Below are 24,691 nucleotides of genomic sequence, written 5' to 3' on the forward strand. Positions count from 1 at the left end.
GCAAGCACTGAAAGAGTTTGATTTGCAAGGGAAATGAGGTCGTCTGGGCTGTTCCCGTTAAAGAAAATGCTCTTGTCGTGTGCATATGTTATAAAGTATGCATTCTTATTAATATCAATCATATCATTAATGTATAAATTAAATAGAAGTGGGCACAAAATACTTCCTTGCAGGACGCCGGCCTTAATTTGTGTCATGCGCGAATAATCCCCATTGATATCACCCTACTGATACCTGTGTGATAAATAAGAGCGCATTCGCTCCCGAAATTGACCACTGGTACCACCTCTGAATTTTGGCAAGAAGAGTGTGATGGCTAATGCTGTCAAAAGCCTTTTTTGAAATGAATGAAGACACCAAGCACAATCTTTCTAGCTTCAGATTTTTTCTAAAATAAGTACTTACTACGCTTCTAATGCAGTTTCAGGTGGAAAATCCTTTTTGAACGCCGTGTTGAGAACGGGTGATAATACTATGGTGATAAAAAAATTGGTGCGGACGCTTAGCGACTACTTTATCAAGTCCCTTGAAAAAAACTGGTAAAAAGCATATTAGTCTATAGTTAGCGATATTGTTGCGATCCCCTTTTTTCAAACATTGGTATTAATCTAGGTACTTACTGTAGTTGCATTTGCGTGGAAAAAAATGTGACATTTGAGGCAAGGATTAAAGATGCGAGCCAATGGAGGTGAAATTACATCTATAACATACTTAACAGGTGCGATCTTAAGCCCATTCGAATCACTCTAGATACGATTGTGTAACCTCATAAAAACAGATTGAATATCTGCGTTGTCAACTGGAGTGAGGAAGGCACTGTAGGAGTTGTTGCGATCGAGATATTCAGTCGCTTTCGGGTTACATGGTGAAGGCGAATTATCAAAGAATGATTCAATAAATTCATTAACCAACTCGGACTTACTTATTTCAACACCAGTCACCGTTAAATTACCAGGAGCTTTTGTCGCGCTAGAAGGGTTGATGTTGGCCCGCTGTTTCCATATATCAGTACGGCCACTACTACTCTCAAAAATGTCAGTGTAGTATCTTTCCTTAGCAGTTCTAATATCACTATTTAATTTGTTGCGATAAGCTTTGTAGTGTATCCAATGATCAGGCTCTCTCGTTTTAATAGATGTCCAGTATGTTTTTTACCTCAATACGACGCAGCATAGAAACTGAAATCCATGGTTTTCTAATTCTTCGTTTTCTTCCCTTCTTAAAGGGAAAAATATTCTTATACAAGGCTGTAAACTTGCCTAAGAGAGTGTCATATGCGTTGTTAGGACACATTATGGAACAAATGTCGACACATGACTCATCTTCTACTGCTCTGCGGAAATTCTCAACTCTATTCTCCCTGACTACTTGACGATAATAACCCTGATTAGGCTATCTCTTCGCATCGTGCTTTTCTTTACGCATATAAATGCCCACATGGTCGCTGATGTAACTGCAGATCACACCTGTTTGAATGTGTGCCACGTCAAAACTAGTAATAAAAAGATCAAGTAATGTTGCCATGATGGTGGAAGTAGCACGAGTGGGCTCTGTTATTACATTTGAGCAGCCATTTGAGGCAAGAACAATTTCAAAATTTTTCCTAATAGCATGATTACCCAGCATATCAATGTTAAAGTCACCGTCCCATACAATATTACATTTCTTGTGATAATTGAACTGAAATGAGGTTAAGCACTCCAAAAAACCATTCTCAAGGAGGACAGCAAAAAACTGAAAAAGCAGTACAGCTGCAGAGAACTGTCAAGACTTCACAACAATCAGTAAAGAAGCTTAGGTCCGGCATTAATTCCCATTTCGTAGATGATTCACGAGCAGGGACACGCCACCACCTTCCCGTCCATTTTTGACGATTTAGGAAAAAATTTTTCATATGAGGGCAGCGTGAACACATAGTCGTTCATATACCAAGTCTCAGATTTTATGACCACTTCAATGCCGAAACCAAAGCTTTCCGGTAGGGTAGAAAACTCATCAAATATATTGCAAAATTAAAATGAAAATATTTAAATTGTGCGTTGGACAGACATGGAACACCAAGGTTAATTTTTAAGTCGGCAAGAAAGGCTGAATCAGGCATGTTTGTGCTTTTTGAAGTTTTCAACAGTTGTCACCCAACTGGTCTCAACATGAGTCTTGATCACTACAAGGCGCAATAAGATCCTAGTCATGCACTAAAGTTATGCGTACAGCCGTTGACGACTCACTTTGCTTTGCAAGAATTTTGCCATTGCTTGTCCGGACGAACCTCCAACCTGCTACTTTTTTACGGGCAATGGCCGCACCGAGCAACTTATTCGCTTGAGTCAGGTGTTCGTTAGCGAATACTGACGTGTTAGGGCCATCAAATCCAAGGGACATGTATCACCTTTGGTGACCTAAACAATAAACTCAGCTTATATTTCGTAGAAATAGGCGGCAGGATATGGGTGTTGGTTAGGCGAAGTTTGAAGTTGTAGTTCAATTAGAGTGCAGTATTTGAAGGGGGGGGGGGGGGGAGTGAGGGCTTGCTATCCTGCGAGAATTATAAGCGCCGTTGAGGGAAAATTTAATAAAAAATAGGGGGAGCATAATGGCTGATATTCATGTGAAGTTAAACGTGCGAGGGCGAAGTAGGGCGTTTGTTAAAAATTTCGCAATCAAGTGCCCCAAAACTTTTTTATGCGGGTGAGTTTGGGAACGGTTAACTAATAAGAGAGTAAAGATATAAACAGCGTGCTTTAATTGCGGACAACTGTTCGATGAGGCAACTTTGCTGCCAAATGGGCTGCGATTCTGCAAGGTCGCACAAATGGGCTGTGCTTTCTTTTTGCATAGCTGGAAAGTGACATGCATTTTAAAGCGAATACCTTTCTTTGTCTCTTTAAATCACTTTTGTAGTTCTTCGATGGTTAAACTCAGTAAGAAAAACGTCCCTTTGTTCTCTGGTGCCAGCTTTTCGCTTAAGTTGACAGTCATCTTCTTATGCTTCTGGCCAAGTTATAATGCGAATCACTCTTTGCCTCATTCTTGGCACTTCGCGGTAGTAGGCTAGTAGGTTCCGGTCTTGTCTCGCTGTAAGAAAAGAATGCAATTGTGTGACCGACGTAAGAACCGAACTTCTGCCCTCAAACACAGCAGCCGGGAGCTCAAACCATTAGGGCACGGTCCTTTCTTTCTTGGTGTGTATTTCTGCCACATATGACTTCCGCGGGAAACAAGCAGATAAATGAGCTAAGTCTCTTCCAGTTGCAGAGCGATGAATGCCCGGACAACTAGCACCATGGAGTTCCTCTTCATTATTAAAACGCGTGGCTCAAGTTTTGGTAAATTTTCACAAGAAACACTAAAATGGTTGTAAAGATAAGCACATTACCTATACAGAATATCAATCTGGACAACATTCACTTTTTTGTATAGATAGTTTGCTTGGACGATCGTTTGAAGAAATTAAGCCGCTGATAAAATTGTTGGTTCAGAATTTCTACCCAACATGCGTATTTTCTGCTTGCTATGTGTTGCAATGAGTAGAAAAATGTCAAATTGTAGATTGCCACAACTAGTTGGCACCAGATGGCGTTCGGAATGAGGATTTATATCAATGTTCTTGTGACGACGTCGTTGAAGCTTATTCCAATATAAAATTCATCCCTGCATGCTAGGAAATATAGATAAATAGTTTAAGGTACATCATACAAGTTAAAATTAATGATCGCCATGAAAATATCTCTTGATAGTCAAGCCCTGACAGGCAGTATTTATAAATTTAATAAAAAGATTACGTTTTTTGTAGATGAAGGGCTAGGCAGGTTACGCACACGACCTCGTACAACCTCTATTCGTAGGCCAAACTATATTGAGCAGTATAATGGTGGCCCCCCCAAAAAATAGATAATAAATGTCTGTACCGATTGTTTCGTAATATACACTGCAAATATTTCTTCGAAAACCTCAATTCAGCAAACGAGACCAGAAATACACTTTTTTATTTTATTTAGAAAATACTGCAGGCCATCAGGAGGCCCTAGCAGGAGTGGATATAAATACAGTCAACTTATAGAAAAATACATGCAATTCAGATGGATCAATACAAAAACACCAAGTATTGTAACAGCAACAGCAATAAATAAGGTGGAAAGTGTGATAACAAAAACAAAGTAAGAGAGGGTGTTGTTACACCCATATAGGCTCTAAAATAAATAACAACGCTGAAGACCACTACAACTCTTCAAGCACACAAAAGTTAGGTTAGGCTATACAATGAGGCTCAATGACATGGTCGCAAAAAAAAAATTGATGAAACCACTAGGATAGGTGAAACATACCCGAGTTGATCGGCAAGAAACCTAGACCTGTAGCTTGAGAACTGTAAAAAAATAGAGCTGGCGAGATACCGACTGCCAAACGTAGAGATGTACTAAGCCCTACCCACTTGCACTACCCGATTTGAAAAGATTATCTCGTCTCATAGCTTCACAACTTGCAGACCATGTGAAAGTCGCAAATACGCGGTGAAAATGTTGAACCTAGGATCTGGCACAGTGTAGCACATGCAATAGGTGAAAAAAGTTTTGTTGCGCAGAGCATGTAGAGTGTCTCAGCTTTGCTACAAAGTGAAAGACTATCCAGTACAAAGGATTTAGCATAATGTCCAAGGGCTGGAAATCTGCCTTTTCAATAGTGCGTACTTCTGTGCATTGCATGGAACACCGACGTAATTAGAGGCACCACAGATAACTCTTATCTAGCGAATGGAGTAGGTGTAGGCCAACATCGCCCAAATTACAGACGGGAAGTTTTTAATAGTTCATCTCTGCTCAGCAAACAATAGGCCAGTGCTCCATAGTACGTACAATTTGTTCAATGCTTGGCTCATCTTTTCAAAAAAAGCCATATTGTCTGCATATGCTAACACCGGTATTAGCACGTTGTATGCATGAATGCTATCAGATGAAAGAATGCTCAAGCACGGCGGATCTAAGTGAAGAGAGAAAACAGGAGGTGTGACACAGAACAGCTCTGCTTGACCGAGAAATGGAAAGATATAGGCTGCTAGAGATGGCGATTCACAATCAAGAGGACAGAGCGATGTTTGTAACAAAGTTGCTTTCCTTTTAAGAAAGCGTAATCAACATCAGCTTCTAGAAGAGAAAACATACGCGTAAATGCATGGGAAACAGGATCAAATCCTTCTCGAAATCAACTTGAAGTAATGCGAGTTGCCGCTAAGCGTTTTATCAATAATCAAGAATATTAGGAGATATTCGGATATTAGTATACAGCAGCCCTTTAGTTTACACGTTTGTTATCGTTCAATAAGCATTTACATAACAAAATGCAATCTAATGGACAATATTTTCGCAAAGGTGTATAGTCTATATTGCACACCGCGATGAACCTATAGCCCTCAGCATCACATAATTTATTTAGATCGGTACTTTTTCATTAAACATTGTGTGGCTTTTCTCTAGGGACTGTCGTTTAGTGTTGCTCTTGAAGCCCTCGGTAAAAATTCTCAATAGTATGAGGCAAAACGATTCTTAAAAGCTCTGTAAAATTCTCCTGAAGCCCCACCCGGACTTGGTGTTTTCGAGATAGGCAGCTGATCTATAGCAAATTCCACTTCTGGAGAGCAAGAGGACCGCTTACTCTGGAATTGTCTTCACCTATTATTTGGCTAGTAGAAGAAATGAAATGGTTTTGAAGTTCAATTTCCTCGGTACGTAGATTAGTGCTATACAGTGCATGTAGTGATTCTGAAATTGGATCATATTATCATCATTCGTGCTTGTTACCAAAGTGCCATTATAGTGTATTTCCGAATTGGTTTCTGCCTGTGAGGGTTGATGCTCATCTAACAATGTCTGATGGTTTGCTTTCTCGCACAGTTGTTGAGCGAGCGAATAACGGCACCTCAGTAACATTCGGCGCCATGTTCTTGAAACTGACATTTAACGTTGGCGATTTCGTCACTGAATGAACCTGACCCCTTGCACTCTATCTCGTAAAGACTCTTAAGACTATTTACCAATATTTCGTCTTCGTTCTTCCTACAAAATGACCTCATAGAGCCTAGTTCTATAGCGACTGCGCGCATCTCTCGCCTAAATAGGTCCCGTGTAGCAAATAAAGGCAAATCATCAGTAAAAAAGTCATGAAAAGATTGCACACAGTGCCCAATTCTTTATCACTGATGTGTGCTAAGTTTCAAAAGTGCCTAATGCACTCGGAACCTAGTCAACCTTGAAGCGCGAGGCTGTTAACTAGCAAGTATCCCATAAGCACAGGTGTTCCACCAGGTTTAGGCAAGGAAACAATAATTTCAAAGAGTGCAACTCTCTTCGTTACATCATTAAAGGCATAAACATTTACCAAACGTCAGGGAACATCATACAGCACAAAATCACAACAGGTAAAGCACCCTTTGGCGACAACTTGATAGGTTAAGGTAGACTGTGGAGTGTGGCGTTTAAGAAGCAAAAAGCAAGCCACCGAGACACCAACAGAATGACACACAGGTGGTATAATTAGGCTGAAAAATCTGCATGGCTTTCTTAGCCTCTTCATCAATGTCGATCTTTGTCTCCTGAAACGCAACAATGTCGAACCATCTGCTGGGAAGCTATAGGCGATGTTGGTCCTTTCTCTGGTAGGATCTAGCCCCGTCATAAATGCAACGTAAGAAATGTGAGGGCGACGACGGTTTTATGCCACTATTTGATGCGGTCTAGTGTAGCCCACCAAGCAGAAGCCCCCCTTTCACCAGCACCAGGTCTTCTGGATCCATGACGCCGACATCTCCCTTTGTGTTTAGAACACCGACGGTGACGTCGGTGTCTTGAAGCACTCAGCTTGTCGCTTTTCTCAGACGAAACCGAGGTGTTGGTGGCATGGCATTTTGGAGTCGTTTCCTCTAGACTAGTAAATGCACCATCGGCACGTACGGGTGTATGGCCTTGACTGTGTGGTTGGTCATCTATGCTGGTCGTGGCACTAACAGCTATTTTGGTGGCACTCTGGTTGTTGGTTAGGTTGACATCCGGATTCCCCATGACGCAGCGGCAGCTGCTCACTCCGACACGTTCTCCTTGCTCTTCTCAGATGATTCGACGCAGGTTGTCGATATGTCAGCTGGCAATGGCGTATTTACTCTGCTTGGCTCCACAGTGTTAACTGTTGGAAGGTCACCTCTAGCATCAAGGACCTCTGTGGCTTCCTCGATATGCTCGTGCACAGCATCATCCTTAGGTCGAATTCGGTGTCGTAGATTCTCGGCGTACGTCACTACACGTTCCTCAGGGAACGTCCGTAGTGGTGGCAATCCTCACACGGAAGCCTTCGCTAATGCCTGCGGATATATCAAATCCTATGGCAAAAAAGATGCAGAGGTGGTCTAGCAGGGATAAAAACGACGTTCTGTATGCCGTAAACAGTCAGCAGATGGGGAGTGTATCGCGACGGTGACGCCCTCGGCAAGTGAAAGCACATTTATATCAAGCGTCTTTATGTCGTCCATATCATCCCATCTGCCAACTTTCTCCAGTTACTAATGTAAGTTTCCGAACCGCCAGAGTGCTTCGCGAACGTATACGTCTTCCAACCGTTCCTGATGCCAGATGAGCGTCATCTTAAGCTAAGCTGGATCGACATCTATGACGACGCAGTGGCAGTTTTCAGCCAGCACTTTCACGAGCGCAAGGAGTTTGGCCTTCGCTAACGGTGACTTGCACGTGACCCTTCAGACGTGGACAGCTGTAACAGACCAACTGCACTTATTTCCTATTGTCTATAGGATTCCGTAGGGCATCTCGAATGTCGACCTCTGTACGGGCCGACACCAAGGTTAGCTTCAAGAAATACGGATTCCAAGACGTGGAAGTACGATGCGGTAACGATTACTGCTGGCGGGAGTCTCAGCAGTCCTCGGCTAAGGGCCGATAAATGCCCTCTATCGGAAAACAAAGAACACGACCATTCAATACGTTGTTTCGCATGCATGCTTCTCTGAATTCAAAGCCAGCCAGCTCTTTGAAACACTGGGTGCGTGCCTCCCGTACCAATCTGTCTTCTTTCCTTGTGACAGCTAGCGCTTTGAGAAGTCATGTTTGACTGCACAATTTTTGGAACCAGCCCACTTTGTTCAGTGCTTCCCTCGTAGTACCTTACGCTACGTAAAGGCAGTGCGACGCTGGACGGACTTCATGATCGCACAGGTTATAGCATTTCTTCGCCGAGAAGTGCCATCGTCTTTTTAGTATTTACCCTATGAAGTAGCTAATGTACGTACGATCTTATAGCACGAGAGACTGATGACGTCACAATACACACTTCTCTCGCTTACGCTCATTCATTATGTAGAACCCAACAATCGCCATATCATAGGCTCGCTTCGAACGGCCGGTGTAGAAATCATGTCATTGCCGTGATACTATCATCTACAAAGAGGTTGCAGTAGTGCCGCAGTCGCCACACACATGTACGCTCTCGATCCACACACGCCAGCACTCAATTTACAGGAACACGTTCGCCCCCTAGTATCGCTTTGGGGAACCCAAAACAATGCTGCAAAGCAAGGCACCTGCAAAATGCTTCGAATAACATAGATTTCTAGAATGCGTGGAATCTACCCAACTTTTTTTTCTTCCGCAGCAGTACACGCTTCCTGCACCTCGATATTTACTACTCAAGGCCAATGGTGAAATGACAAGAAGCAGTGAATGCAGCGAGCATGGGCATTGGAATGGGCGCGCTCATTTCTTGAGCCCTCCAATGAGCTCCATGAGCCCTCCAATCAGTTGCTTTGTCTTTTCTTTAGTTTATGACTTCCTTTTTTGTCCCTTTCTGTCTTCACTACTACCGATTAATTCTACAGAAAAAAGAAAACAAAAACGTTTTCAAGGACACTGCGCGAGCTTTCTTTTTAATTATCTCTTTTATCTCAAGGCTCTGCTGAGCAACTGCGTTGCCGCAATAGCTTTCTCAACTTATTGTGCACCGAATTGGGAAATTGAACGGGAGATAAAATGCTCTGTTTTGTACGTCGAACGCACGTCCTTTTCTTCCCTGTTTCTCTCATGTTGGTATTGCACAATCTTTATAGAACTATTACGGGCCCCTCTAATGGGTACTTCATTGTCAGTTACACAATCAGGCTATTTCTCCGATGATAAAACGGCTATTGACGAGGTGGCATGTGAGGCTTATACGGAGCAAAGAAGAAAATCCCCAAACGCTGCGACATCGGTCACTCAATGATCATCCCTGAACACATTTCTTGCCGCGTTTGTGGTGCAAGCATCGTATTGTCGCAGGGATCTTTCCCCAATCAAGTTCTGAGTACCGTGGTGCGCTTTCATGAGCTTTATCGCGTCTCTGTGAAGATAGCACCGGGGCCTAGAGAAGTGCTTGCTGAACCAAAGCTGTTGTCTCTCGGAAGGCTACAGTTATGTTATTTTACAAACTGGGATACAGCGCTTAACTTCCGGGGAATTTCACCCACAATAAATGAGTTTGTGTGCTGTCCTTTGAATACTACTGCTGCGATGCCGTTTTATTGCGATAGCAATTACGTGGACAGTCCAGGCGTATTGCTGCCGTCATCATCACCATGATGTTTCGTCTTAAGTGCAAGAACGACAACATCGTCGCCATGCGCCAAATGCTGAGTGTGCGAGTGAAGAGAGACAAAGAGAAACGCAAAGAAAGAGAAGGAGGTTAACCAGAGATTATCTCTAGTTGGCTACCCTGTACCGGGGGAGGGGCAAAGGAATGCGATAGGTGAGAGAGAGCAAAAAAAAAGTAATTAAGAAAACGATACACCCACGCACATACACGCGGCGTGAACTGTTTCTATGGGCACTGTCACGCAGTCTGCGAAAGCGTTCCTAGTGTTACTCAGTGCCATCGTCCAATCCTACCTCACACAGTGTGGTCACAATTTGTCAAAAAGTCTCGTGTCGTTTAAGCAACGCAGCAGCGCCTTCATAGCGAATCACCCTGATGTTCACGTAGGCCAGTTTACAAGGATGTTGTTTTCCGTTATTGGATGCTTGTCCAGTTGGTCTAAGGTGGCTGACAGGGCTACACTTTACGGATTGAAACGAGGGCACTCACAAAGAAGTTGCGCGATTGTTTTGTTGCACCCGCGAAAGTAACGAAGGGGGTTGTTGGCCATTCCGATCACGAAGGAAAACGCATTTTAATGTGTTACTCCAAGTCATAGACAGACTAGAAGGGTGCAGTTAGGACATGGAAGGCCGGCTGGAATACAGTTATGTAAATTAGGGTCCAGGTTACGGAGGCGTGAACGTGTGAATGTGAAGAATAAAGGCGACGCGTGAAACTCGTTTGTACTCCACCGCGTCGGATGTGCACAATGCCCTTTGGAGCTCTCTGGGCGTCTAAATATTTTAAGGCAGTTTGTCGTGTGCGTATCATGGCTACGCACGCTTATATCGCATTCCGTTTCTCTACCACGGGTGCGCTTTAAAACCACGGCGCTGCAGTTTTTGATTTTCTTTCCTTTCTTCTTCTCCGCCCTTAAACTGGCTCTCTTAACTACTACACGCAGAGACAAAGCAACAGAGCGCGCATGCGATCCCATATATATATAGAAAACTATCAGTCATAGCTCTCGTAGCATAGCCCTCTGGGCCGTTTCCTTTTTTTTTTTTTCTTTCGAAAGTAGTCCTATTAGGGTTATTATAATTACACGAAGGTATTTCGCCGTCGTCAGCAGCAGTCCTTGGTATAGTTATTCTGGCGGCTAGCTTCCCACGCTATGCGTGCCGCCATCGCACCTGGTTAAGCTTTTCCTAGACGCTAGAGTTATGCTTTGTCCGCGCAACCTTGAGCGATCGGAAAGCGCGTTTTCCCCTCTTGGCCGGCGGAGAGGGGATGCTTCGTTCCGGCCGCGAAGCTCTCCACATCTCTGTAAGGTGCCTTGGGGTGGTCCCGTGCTGAAGATGCCCTCTCGGTGAGCGCATATTTCCCCCCTCATCTTTTAAGAGGTTCAATACATACAAGCATTTGTCTCGCAAACCAGATTTTTTTCAAGGGAATTTTCCACGTCTCAGTAATTTCTCTCGTCGTATTCGAGTGCTGATTGCCGTGTTATAGTTTGTTTACGAAGCTTTCCCTCAAGTCTAAATATTTTAAGGCAGTTTGTCGTGTGCGTATCATGGCAACGCACGCTTATATCGCCTTCCATTTCTCTACCACGGGTGCGCTTTAAAACCACGGCGCTGTAATTTTGCTTCAGAGACTTTCCTTTTCTTCCTTCTTCTCCGCCCTTAAACTGGCTCTCTTAACTACTACACAAAGAACAAAGCAACAGCGCGCGCATTAGATCCCATAGATGAGATGCATATTTACAATTAGTATTAGGGTTATAATTATATTCGAGTGCTGATTGCTGTGCTATCGTTTGTTACCGAAGCTTTCCCTCAAGTCTAAATATTTTAAGGCAGTTTGTCGTGTGCGTATCATGGCTACGCACGATTATATCGCATTCCGTTTCTCTACCACGGGTGCGCTTTAAAACCACGGCGCTGCAGTTTTTGATTTTCTTTCCTTTCTTCTTCTCCGCCCTTAAACTGGCTCTCTTAACTAGTACACGCAGAGACAAAGCAACAGCGCGCGCATGCGATCCCATATATATATAGAAAACTATCAGTCATAGCTCTCGTAGCATAGCCCTCTGGGCCGTTTCCTTTTTTTTTTCTTTCGAAAGTAGTCATATTAGGGTTATTATAATTACTCGAAGGTATTTCGCCGTCGTCAGCAGCAGTCCTTGGTATAGTTATTCTGGCGGCTAGCTTCCCACGCTATGCGTGCCGCCATCGCACCTGGTTAAGCTTTTCCTAGACGCTAGAGTTATGCTTTGTCCGCGCAACCTTGAGCGATCGGAAAGCGCGTTTTCCCCTCTTGGCCGGCGGAGACGGGAGGCTTTGTTCCGGCCGCAGAGCCCTCCACGTCTCAGTAAGGTGCCTGGTGGTGGTCTCGTGCGGACGATGCCTTCTCGGTGAGCGCATATTCCCCCCTCATCTTTTAAGAGGTTCAATACTTACAAGCATTTGTCTCGCAAACCAGATTTTTTTCAACGGAATTTTCCACGTCTCAGTAATTTCTCTCGTCGTATTCGAGTGCTGATTGCCGTGTTATAGTTTGTTTACGAAGCTTTCGCTCAAGTCTAAATATTTTAAGGCAGTTTGTCGTGTGCGTATCATGGCAACGCACGCTTATATCGCCTTCCATTTCTCTACCACGGGTGCGCTTTAAAACCACGGCGCTGTAATTTTGCTTCAGAGACTTTCCTTTTCTTCCTTCTTCTCCGCCCTTAAACTGGCTCTCTTAACTACTACACAAAGAACAAAGCAACAGCGCGCGCATTAGATCCCATAGATGAGATGCATATTTACAATTAGTATTAGGGTTATAATTATATTCGAGTGCTGATTGCTGTGCTATCGTTTGTTACCGAAGCTTTCCCTCAAGTCTAAATATTTTAAGGCAGTTTGTCGTGTGCGTATCATGGCTACGCACGATTATATCGCATTCCGTTTCTCTACCACGGGTGCGCTTTAAAACCACGGCGCTGCAGTTTTTGATTTTCTTTCCTTTCTTCTTCTCCGCCCTTAAACTGGCTCTCTTAACTAGTACACGCAGAGACAAAGCAACAGCGCGCGCATGCGATCCCATATATATATAGAAAACTATCAGTCATAGCTCTCGTAGCATAGCCCTCTGGGCCGTTTCCTTTTTTTTTTCTTTCGAAAGTAGTCCTATTAGGGTTATTATAATTACTCGAAGGTATTTCGCCGTCGTCAGCAGCAGTCCTTGGTATAGTTATTCTGGCGGCTAGCTTCCCACGCTATGCGTGCCGCCATCGCACCTGGTTAAGCTTTTCCTAGACGCTAGAGTTATGCTTTGTCCGCGCAACCTTGAGCGATCGGAAAGCGCGTTTTCCCCTCTTGGCCGGCGGAGACGGGAGGCTTTGTTCTGGCCGCAGAGCCCTCCACGTCTCAGTAAGGTGCCTGGTGGTGGTCTCGTGCGGACGATGCCTTCTCGGTGAGCGCATATTCCCCCCTCATCTTTTAAGAGGTTCAATACTTACAAGCATTTGTCTCGCAAACCAGATTTTTTTCAACGGAATTTTCCACGTCTCAGTAATTTCTCTCGTCGTATTCGAGTGCTGATTGCCGTGTTATAGTTTGTTTACGAAGCTTTCCCTCAAGTCTAAATATTTTAAGGCAGTTTTCCTAGCCTCTAAAGCAGCTCGAGTTCGCTCTTCTCCTCGAGCGGCCATTTTTCCTAGAAAGTATGCCTTCCAACCGACTATCGCGGACAACATGAGTCTCTTTCCACGTAAGTGTGACGCTCGGAGCAGGAGCTGTGGCGCTTGAAAGTACCCTGGGGCCTGACGAACCAACCGACTGAGCTATCTTTCCGGGCAACACCGAAGGGTCACGAGTTCAAATCATCTGTTATGTTCCTTTTTTTTTTCGCCCCTTTTTCTTTCTTTTTTTTTCTTTCTTTTAATGTCTTTTCCTTTATTTTATCACTGTACGGGAACCCTCCAAAAAAAAAGAAAAAAAAAGATATACATCTTCAAATATGTATGGCCTCACATGTGCAGGTCATAAATACCAGGTTCTCTAGCCGAGTGCCATCCATGTGGTATAACCGAGCTCAGATTGGTCCACCTTGACTGATCAAATAGGGCACCACTGTAGGTTAAATGAGGCGTACAACTCCTGCGGGACCCGCCGTGGTTGCTCAGTGGTTACGGTGTTAGACTGCTGAGCACGAGGTCGCGGGATCGGACCCCGACCACGGCGGCCGCATTTCGATGGGGGCGAAATGCGAAAACACCCGTGTACTTAGAATTAGGTGCACGTTAAAGAACCCCAGGTGGTCGAAATTTTCGGAGTCCTCCACTACGGCGTGCCTAATCAGAAAGTGGTTTTTTCACGTAAAACCCCATAAATTAATTTTTAATTTAACTCCTACGGGGACGGTAGAGTATCCGTCTCCAGTGCAAGAGGACCGTGATCCAAATCCCGGTGCCGCGCAATTCTCCACCGGAAAATACAAAAAAAAAAAAACCGTGTGTTGAGAAAATTGCACAAACAGGCCTGGAGTGCGGCCTGATCCCGGTGACTAGAACCGGTAACGCACTCTCTCACCAGAGCAGGATTGGCCACCCTGGTGCAGTACTTGGCCACAACCTCCTATATGAATACAACAATCGAACCCCGGCCCTCAGTCCCCAGCAGCCGCGAAGCAACTGACCACGGCGGCGGTCAGATCTGTGACGCTGCAGAGGGTGCTAAGAATACCTGGCTCCGGACAGGCCGCCATTGGAATCGGAACCTGGCAACGTTTAACGTTAGAACGCTATCTAGTGAGGCGAGTCTAGCAGTGTTATTGGAGGAATTAGAGGGTAGTAAATGGGATATAATAGGGCTCAGTGAGGTTAGGAGGACAAAAGAAGCATAAACAGTGCTAAAAAGCGGGCAGGTACTGTGTTACCGGGGCTTAGCGGAGAGACGAGAACTAGGAGTCGGATTCCTGATTAATAAGGAAATAGCTGGTAACATACAGGAATTCTATAGCATTAACGAGAGGGTGGCATGTCTTGTTGTGAAACTTAATAAGAGGTACAAAATGAAGGTTGTACAGGTCACTTCCTGGTCATGATGACCAGGAAGTCGAAAGCTTTTATGAAGACGTAGAATCGGCGATGGGTAAAGTCAAAACAAAATACACTATACTGATGGGCGACTTCAATGCCAGGGTAGGCAAGAAGCAGGCTGGAGACAAGTCAGTGGGGGAATATGGCATAGGCTCTAGGAATAGCAGAGGAGAATTATTAGTAGAGTTTGCAGAACAGAATAATATGCGGATAATGAATACCTTTTTCCGCAAGCGGGTTAGTCGAAAGTGGACGTGGAGGAGCCCGAATGGTGAGACTAGAAATGAAATCGACTTCATACTCTGCGCGAACGCTGGCATCATTCAAGATGTAGACGTGCTCGGCAAGGTACGCTGCAGTGACCACAGGATGGTAAGAACTCGAATTAGCCTAGACTTGAGGAGGGAACGAAAGAAACTGATACACAAGAAGCCAATCAATGAGTTAGCGGTAAGAGGGAAACTAGAGGAATTCCGGATCAAACTACAGAACAGGTATTCGGCTTTAACTCAGGAAGAGGACCTTAGCGTTGAAGCAATGAACGACAATCTCATGGGCATCATTAAGGAGGGCGCAATAGAAGTCGGTAGTAACGCCGTTAGACAGGAAACCAGTAAGCTATCGCAGGAGACGAAAGATCTGATCAAGAAACGCCAATGTATGAAAGCCTCTAATCCTACAGCTAGAATAGAACTGGCAGAACTTTCTAAGTTAATCAACAATCGTAAGACAGTGGACATCAGGAACTATAATATGGATGGAATTGAACAGGCTCTCAGGAACGGAGGAAGCCTAAAAACAGTGAAGAAGAAACTACGAATAGGCAAGAATCAGATTTGTGCGTTAAGAGACAAAGCCGGCAATATCGGTACTAATATGGATGAGATAGTTCAAGTGGCTGAGGAGTGCTATAGAGATTTATACAGTACCAGTGGCACCCACGACGATAGTGGAAGAGAGAATAGCCTAGAGGAATTCGAAATCCCACAGGTAACGCCAGAAGAAGTAAAGAAAGCCTTAGGAGCTATGCAAAGGGGGAAGGCAGCTGGGGAGGATCAGGTAACAGCAGATTTGTTGAAGGATGGTGGTCAGATTGTTCTAGAGAAACTGGCCACCCTGTATACGCGATGCCTCATAACCTCGAGCGTACCGGAATCTTGGAAGAACGCTAACATAATCCTAATCCATAAGAAAGGGGACGCCAAAGACTTGAAAAATTATAGACCGATCAGCTTACTGTCCGTTGCCTACAAAGTATTTACTAAGGTAATCGCAAATAGAATCAGGAACACCTTAGACTTCTGTCAACCAAAGGACCAGGCAGGATTCCGTAAAGGCTACTCAACAATAGACCATATTCACACTATCAATCAAGTGATAGAGAAATGTGCAGAATATAACCAACCCTTATATATAGCTTTCATTGATTACGAGAAAGCGTTTGATTCAGTCGAAACCTCAGCAGTCATGGAGGCATTACGGAATCAGGGTGTAGATGAGCCATATGTAAAAATACTGGAAGATATCTATAGCGGCTCCACAGCCACCGTAGTCCTCCACAAAGAAAGCAACAAAATCCCTATAAAGAAAGGCGTCAGACAGGGAGATACGATATCTCCAATGCTATTCACAGCATGTTTACAGGAGGTATTCAGAGGCCTGGAGTGGGAAGAATTGGGGATAAAAGTTGATGGAGAATACCTTAGCAACTTGCGATTCGCTGATGATATTGCCTTGCTTAGTAACTCAAGAGACCAATTGCAATGCATGCTCACTGACCTGGAGAGGCAAAGCAGAAGGGTGGGTCTGAAAATTAATCTGCAGAAAACTAAAGTATTGTTTAACAGTCTCGGAAGAGAGCAGCAGTTTACGATAGGTAGCGAAGCACTGGAAGTGGTAAGGGAATACATCTACTTAGGGCAGGTAGTGACCACGGATCCGGATCATGAGACTGAAATAACCAGAAGAATAAGAATGGGTTGGGGTGCGTTTGGCAGGCATTCTCAAATCATGAACAGCAGGTTGCCACTATCCCTCAAAAGGAAAGTGTACAACAGCTGTGTGTTACCAGTACTCACATATGGGGCAGAAACCTGGAGGCTTACGAAAAGGGTTCTGCTGAAACCGAGGACGACGCAACGAGCTATGGAAAGAAGAATGATGGGTGTAACGTTAAGGGATAAGAAAAGAGCAGATTGGGTGAGGCAACAAACGCGGGTAAACGACATCTTAGTTGAAATCAAGAAAAAGAAATGGGCATGGGCGGGACATGTAATGAGGAGGGAAGATAACCGATGGTCACTAAGAGTTACGGACTGGATTCCAAGGGAAGGGAAGCGTAGCAGGGGGCGGCAGAAAGTTAGGTTGGCGGATGACATTAAGACGTTTGCAGGGACAACATGGCCACAATTAGTACATGACCGGGGTAGTTGGAGAAGTATGGGAGAGGCCTTTGCCCTGCAGTGGGCGTAACTAGGCTGATGATGATGATGATGATGATGATGATGATGATGATGATGATTATGCGTGACTCTCTTCAGAAGCATTGCAGAACCTGCAGCCCTTTTCTTTCTACTAAGATGCGAGTCCATTGGGGACATAGATATAACTGTAGAGACGAGGGAGTAGAAGAGGCAGTTCCAATACAGGTGAGGGGTAGGGGTAAGGGGACGTGAGACGGCAAGGAAACCCTAATACCATATGCAAGCGGTTGCGGGGAAACTGGATAAGCTCAAGTTCAAGGTACGCACGGTACAGTACGTTGCTGCTATTTCTGAAAAATAAACTCCATGCAAATATGTCAAACGGATAAACTACGCCTGGCCTGCTGAAGCAGAGCCGCATTAATTAAAGCGCACCGCAGGGTCCATGCGATGCTATGGAAGCGGTCGACCTTCAAATCAACACTTCTGTGCCCGCCAGGGTAGCTCTGCGGCTATATCATTGCTACAGGCCGCGTGTTTGATCCAAACCGCGGCAGCCGCATTTCGACGGGGTGGTAATAGAAAGCGCTAGTGCACTTAGATTTTGGGACACGTTAAAGAACATCATGGTGTCAAAATTAATATGGAGTCCGCCACTACGGCGTGCCTCATTATTCGATTGTGGTTTTGGCATGTAGAGCGCCATAATCCAATTCAAGTTTATTACTTCTGCCACGGTGGGATGTGTCATGTGAGGCGATGACAATGCTCAATCCTCTCAGAGCTTATAAAATATGGCGCGCAACAACGCCTTAAGCAAACAACTCTCCCTGTGTGATGTTGCCTGCGCCGATAACCAATAGTAGTGCATGCAAGGTAGCGTTTACCATCAACTCACCACACTCGTGTTAGGTTAAACGTTGAAGAAATTAAGCTTTAGCCGTCGACATCACCGCTAATTATCCTCAGTCAAAGCATCCACCACGGAAAGCTTCGCTTATATCGATTTCCACAGTGCGTGGGAGCTGCATAATTTTATAGTAAATAAACATAAATAAAATTCATTGAAAGCAGTATTTTAACACAGGATGCCTAGCACATCAACTGATGCTCCTACCTTTTATATCATGAGTGCTTGTCCAGTAGACCAAATAGAACTTCCTTAAGCCTTTCTGGTGTGTAAGGGAGCCGGTTTGGGCGCTTAGCGCCTTTTGTTGTAATATTATTAGACGGACACTGCATGTAATCATTCGCCGTCGTCGATAATTCCACATAACAGTACTGACTTTAATTTTAATACGTTTTTGGAAGAACTGCGCGCTAGCTGTCTGCGTCAGAATTTGAATGCCCGATCGCGAAGTATGTGTAAGCTTGTTTGTGTTCCAGTCGCACAGACTGGTGCAAAGAAGCAGCTGTATCTAAGATCTCACGCCAGCCAGATTTGCTTGCTGGAACTAAATGTAACGCAGCTATGCTGACTCTGCCAGTTCGTTCCATTATGTTGGCACACGTTGTCGCCACGATAGTACCTCTCGATGTGAGGGTTCGGTAGTGAAGGACAGTGTCCCTCACATCGCACAAACATGCCTCCGGTGGTAATTGTGAGCACTCCGGCTGAAAAGCTCTTGTGTAACGCGAATCGCACTGAAGCAAGGAGGGCCCGCGTACGCGCCAAGGCCACTCCGCGGTCCAGGTGCAAGAACAGCGTTCTGCTGCGTGTGCCGCGCACGCTGCTACTGATGCCATTCAACGCCGAGGGCGCCCAGACGCGGCGCTGCGGGAATAGGAGGAACCAGACTAAGCGACAACGCCAGCAAAACCCTGCGGTTCAAAAGCGATAAGGGGAATGCACGTCCTGCCCGCCACGGACATGCCACAGTACAGGAACGCCACGCTAACGGCAATGTGACAACGCCGGCAAGACCCTGTAGTTCTAGCCGATGCTGCTTGCGGTCTTCCGAGTTTTCACTGTAAATGTGTGTATGCCCACATCACGCGATGTGCGTTTACTTAGCGTGCTTACGTTTGCTGCAATTCATACTGCTACTGCAGCTAACAGCCTTACTTCGGTTATTGTACTGACATGTTGCTGCCGTATTCATTTTTTTCGCACTTATGGAGAAATTTTCCCGTCTGAAATAAATGTATCACTAAAATTGGCCAATGACCGGATGAAAACAGAGGACGTCTAACAGAGAAGCCTGATACTGTAACCAACACAAAGGGCTCTTTTCCCCAATAATGGCGTTCCCCTAATCTCATAGTAACTTTCACATGTTAAATCCTGGAGATTGTTTCAGAATAGTTCACACGTCACCTTGCGTGAAAATGTCCGCTGATTCCGAAACTAGCGTAGTAAAAATTTGAGTCCGGTGATTCTGCTACTCGCCTTACGCGAAGGGTGACGCGACAAAGTGTGGTGTGCAGTGATTTCGCTGCTACCTCACCCACAGTTCACTCAGAAAGACTGCCTTTCATCTACTGCAACTGGAGGTTGAAACGTCTTCCAACATTTTAACGCGAATATGTGTATGATTAAGGAAGGAGGAAGGAAAACTTTATTTGGTCCTGCAAGTAGTGATAATTAATCACTAAGCGGGCCGCTCCCACGTCGGGACCGGAAGGCCAAGCCTCACGGCCACGTCGTGAGCCTGCTGGACAGCCCAGAATTGTTCATCCAGGTCCGGGCTGCGAAGTGCAGCCTCCCACCTGGACGCATCCTTGATCGCCAAGTCTTCAATTCTTTCGCAAGACCAGAGCATGTGTTCGAGCGTGGCTAAAGCACCACAATCTTGGCAATAAGGCTCTGTATACGTCTCTGGATAAAACATGTTCAGTCTCCGTGGGCAAGGATAAGTACCAGTCTGTAGTAAGCGTAATGTAAGTGCCTGAGCCCTGTTTAGTTTAGGAAGCGGCAAACTGTAAACCCTGCGATTAAGAAGGTAATACTTCGTGATTTCATTGTATGTGGAAGGGGAGTCTCTGTTCTCGGGGAGTACCGCCACGCCGTTGCGCGGGGCAGAGCGGAGGGTAAGATCTCGCGCTGCCTCATGAGCGGACTCATTGAGATTCGGAGGGGCTCCCTCGATCATCCCGAGGTGAGCCGGGAACCATCATAAATAGTGTTGAGAGATCTCACATGTCTGCATAATTTTAAAAGCAACCTTAGCCACCGAGCCCTTCTCAAAGGCCCTAACGGCCGACTTTGAATCGCTATATACAAAAGGCCTGCGCCTGTCAACCAGGGCGAGCGCGATAGCCGCTTGCTCCGCGACCTCTGGCCTATCAGTCCGAACGGTAGCAGCGTTAACGAGACTTCCCTCATTGTCCACGAACATTATGGTAAGCACCTTTCTCTCCTCGTTAAAAGAAGCATCGACGAAGCCAACCTTCTGATTCCCATCATGAATGAGTCTCAGCAGGCAAGCTCCCCTGGCCTTTCTTCTACCAACATTTCGCTCCGGATGCATGTTCCTGGGCAAAGGCTTGACGTGATACCGATTACGGACCTTCACGGGAATACCGACATCAAGCTGCGAAATATTCTCCTGAGGAACACCTAACTCTCTCAGAATCTGCCGACCCATGCTAGTCGTAGAGAGACGCACCATCTGCATCCTCTCCTGAGCCTCAGCTATCTCATCCAAGGTATTAAGAATTCCCAGCTGGAGAAGTCGGTCGGTGCTGGTGCACATTGGCACTCCCAACACTTTCTTCGTGATCTTCCTAATCTGCGTGTCAAGCTTCTCCTTCTCCGATGGTTTCCACTTGTGCATGGCCGCCACATAAGTAAAGTGATACAATACAAATGCGTGAATAAGTCTAATGAGACTATCCTCCTTGAACCCCATCTGCCCGTTGGCCACCCTCTTCACTAGGCGTACCGCATTTTCTGTCTTGGCAATGATCTTCTGGATCGTCAGCGTGTTGGCGCCATTCGACTCAATAATCATCCCCAGAACCCTGATCATAGGCGCAGCGGTGGCGTACACTGTAGAACACCCGCCTCGCGTGCAAGAGGTCCATGGTTCGAATCCCGGTGCCACGCAATTCTCCACCGGATTAAAAAAAATCCGCGTGTTGATAAAATTCCATAAACAGGCCTGGAGTGTGGCCTGATCCCGGTGACCAGAACCGGAACGCAACCTCACCAGAGCAGGACTGGCCACCCTGGTGCAGTAATAGGCCACAACCACCTATATGAACACAACAATCAAACCCCGGCCCTCAGTCCCCAGCAGCTGCGAAGCAACTGACCACGGCGGCGGTCAGACCTGCGACGCTGCAGAGGGTGCCAAGAATCCCTGGCTCCGGACAGGCCGCCATTGGAATATGAACCTGGCAACGTTTAACGCTAGAACGTTATCTAGTGAGGCGAGTCTAGCAGTGCTATTGGAGGAACTAGAGGGCAGTAAATGGGATATAATAGGGCTCAGTGAAGTTAGGAGGCCAAAAGAAGCATAAACAGTGCTAAATAGCGGGCACGTCCTGTGCTACCGGGGCTTAGCGGAGAGACGAGAACTAGGAGTCGGACTCCTGATTAATAAGAACATAGCTGGTAACATACAGGAATTCCATAGCATTAACGAGAGGGTGGCAGGTCTTGTTGTGAAACCTAATAAGAGGTACAAAATGAAGGTTGTACGGGTCTACGCCCCTACATCCAGTCATGATGACCAGGAAGTCGAAAGCTTCTATGAAGACAAGGAATCGGCGATGGGTAAAGTCAAAACAAAATACAGTATACTGATGGGCAACCTCAATGCCAAGGTAGGCAAGAAGCAGGCTGGAGACAAGACAGTGGGGGAATATGGCATAGGCTCTAGGAATAGCAGGGGAGAGTTATTAGTAGAGTTTGCAGAAGAGAATAATATGCGGATAATGAATACCTTCTTCCGCAAGCGAGATAGCCGAAAGTGCACGTGAAGGAGCCCGAACGGCGAGACTAGTGATGAAATAGACCTCATACTCTGCGCTAACCCTGGCATCATACAAGATGTGGACATGCTCAGCAAGGTGCGCTGCAGTGACCATAGGATGGTAAGAACTCGAATTAGCCTAGACCTGAGGAGAGAACGGAAGCAACTTGTACATAAGAAGTCGATCAATGAGTTAGCGGTAAGAGGGAAAATAGAGGAATTCTAGATCAACCTACAGAACAGGTATTCGGCTCTAACTCAGGAAGAGGACGTTAGTGTTCAAGCAATGAACGACAAACTTATGGGCATCATTAAGGAGTGTGCAATAGAAGTCGGTGGTAACTCAGTTAGACAGGATACCAGTAAGCTATCGCAGGAGACGAAAGATCTGATCAAGAAACGCCAATGTATGAAAGCCTCTAACCCTACAGCTGGAAGACAACTGGCAGAACTTTCGAAGTTAATCAACAAGCGTAAGACAGCTGACATAAGGAAGTATAATATGGATAGAATTGAACATGCTCTCAGGAATGGAGGAAGCCTAAAAGCAGTGAAGAAGAAACTAGGACTTCGCAAGAATCAGATGTATGCGTTAAGAGACAAAGACGGCAATATAATTACTAATATGGATGAGATAGTTCAAGTGGCTCAGGAGTTCTACAGAGATTTATACAGTACCAGTGGTACCCACGACAATAGTGGAAGAGAGAATAGTCTAGAGGAATTCGAAATCCCACAGGTAACACCGGAAGAATTAAAGAAAGCCTTGGGAGCTATGCAAAGGGGGAAGGCAGCTGGGGAGGATTAGGTAACAGCAGATTTGTTGAAGGATGGTGGGCAGATTGTTCTAGAGAGTCTGGCCACCCTATATACGCAATGCCTCATGACTTCGAGCGTACCGGAATCTTGGAAAAACGTTAACATAATCCTAATCCATAAGAAAGGGGACGCCAAAGACTTGAAAAATTATAGACTGATAAGCTTACTGTCCGTTGCCTACAAAGTATTTACTAAGGTAATTGCAAATAGAATAAGGAACACCTTAGACTTCCGTCAACCAAAGGACCAGGCAGGATTCCGTAAAGGCTACTCAACAATAGACCATATTCACACTATCAATCTAGTGATAGAAAAATGTGCGGAATATAACCAACCTTTATATATAGCTTTCATTGATTACGAGAAAGCGTTTGATTCAGTCGAAACCTCAGCAGTCATGGAGGCATTGCAGAATCAGGGTGTAGACGAGCCCTCTGTAAAAATACTGAAAGATATCTATAGCGGCTCCACAGCCACTCTAGTCCTCCATAAAGAAAGCAACAAAATCCCTATAAAGAAAGGCGTCAGGCAGGGAGATACGATCTCTCCAATGCTATTCACAGCATGTTTACAGGAGGTATTCAGAGACCTGGATTGGGCAGAATTGGGGATAAGAGTAAATGGAGAATACCTTAGTAACTTGCGCTTCGCTGATGATATTGCCTTGCTTAGTAACTCAGGGGACCAACTGCAATGCATGCTCACTGACCTGGAGAGGCAGAGCAGAAGGGTGGGACTAAAAATTAATCTGCAAAAAACTAAAGTAATGTTTAACAGTCTCGGAAGGGAACAGCAGTTTACGATAGGTAGCGAGGCACTGGAAGTGGTAAGGGAATACATCTACTTAGGACAGGTAGTGACTGCTGATCCGGATCATGAGAGTGAAATAATCAGAAGAATAAGAATGGGCTTGGGTGCGTTTGGCAGGCATTCTGAGATCATGAACAGCAGGTTGCCATTATCCCTCAAGAGAAAAATTTATAATAGCTGTGTCTTACCAGTACTCACGTACGGGGCAGAAACCTGGAGGCTTACGAAAAGGGTTCTACTTAAATTGAGGACGACGCAACGAGCTATGGAAAGAAGAATGATAGGTGTAACGTTAACGAATAAGAAAAGAGCAGATTGGGTGAGGGAACAAACGCGAGTTAATGATATCTTAGTTTAAATCAAGAAAAAGAAATGGGCATGGGCAGGACACGTACTGAGGAGGGAAGATAACCGATGGTCATTAAGAGTTACGGAATGGATTCCAAGGGAAGGAAAGCGTAGCAGAGGGCGGCAGAAAGTTAGGTGGGCGGATGAGATTAAGAAGTTTGCAGGGACAACATGGCCACAATTAGCACATGACCGGGGTAGTTGGAGAAGTATGGGAGAGGCCTATGCCCTGCAGTGGGCATAACCAGGCTAATGATGATGATGATGATGACGATGATGATGATGGTGATGATGATGAACCCTGATCTTATCAACCCTAGGTATGAGACCGCCATTTCTTGTGCGAAGCTGAATGCTCAGCTGGTCCACGGGGATCCATCCATCCCGGGGTTCTTTTTTTTTGTTTTCGTCGCTAGAAAGCTGCCACCAGGCGCTACTGCTACTAGGCGCCCGCCACGTGCACCGCAGGGTTCACTGCAGCGCCGCTAGATGGCGCTCGCATCCACGGCCGTGGTGGCGCCGGCCGTCCAGGGCCAAGAAAAAAAAAGAACCAGGAAGCTCCATTAGGCACATGGCGTTCGCCAGAACCGTTTCCCGGTAAAGATTACGGTAGTATGGGGAACCAGCGCTGTCTAGGAGGCGCTACGGCAGTTTGAGTGTAACTCAAATATGGTGAC

At 45.5% G+C, this 24,691-nt stretch overlaps 1 long non-coding RNA gene across 1 annotated transcript in view; it reads right to left on the reverse strand.

The window, feature by feature from the left end:
- Positions 1-2,794: 2,794 nt before the first annotated feature.
- The window catches only part of LOC140218345 (uncharacterized), a 54,892-nt gene continuing 32,995 nt past the window's right edge, over positions 2,795-24,691 (reverse strand). The window contains exon 4 of the long non-coding RNA XR_011894619.1: positions 2,795-3,075. This is a non-coding gene — a long non-coding RNA (uncharacterized lncRNA). The remainder of the gene's footprint in view (positions 3,076-24,691) is intronic.

The sequence above is a fragment of the Dermacentor andersoni genome, chromosome 5, assembly GCF_023375885.2.
Source record: "Dermacentor andersoni chromosome 5, qqDerAnde1_hic_scaffold, whole genome shotgun sequence".
Lineage (NCBI taxonomy): Eukaryota > Metazoa > Arthropoda > Arachnida > Ixodida > Ixodidae > Dermacentor > Dermacentor andersoni.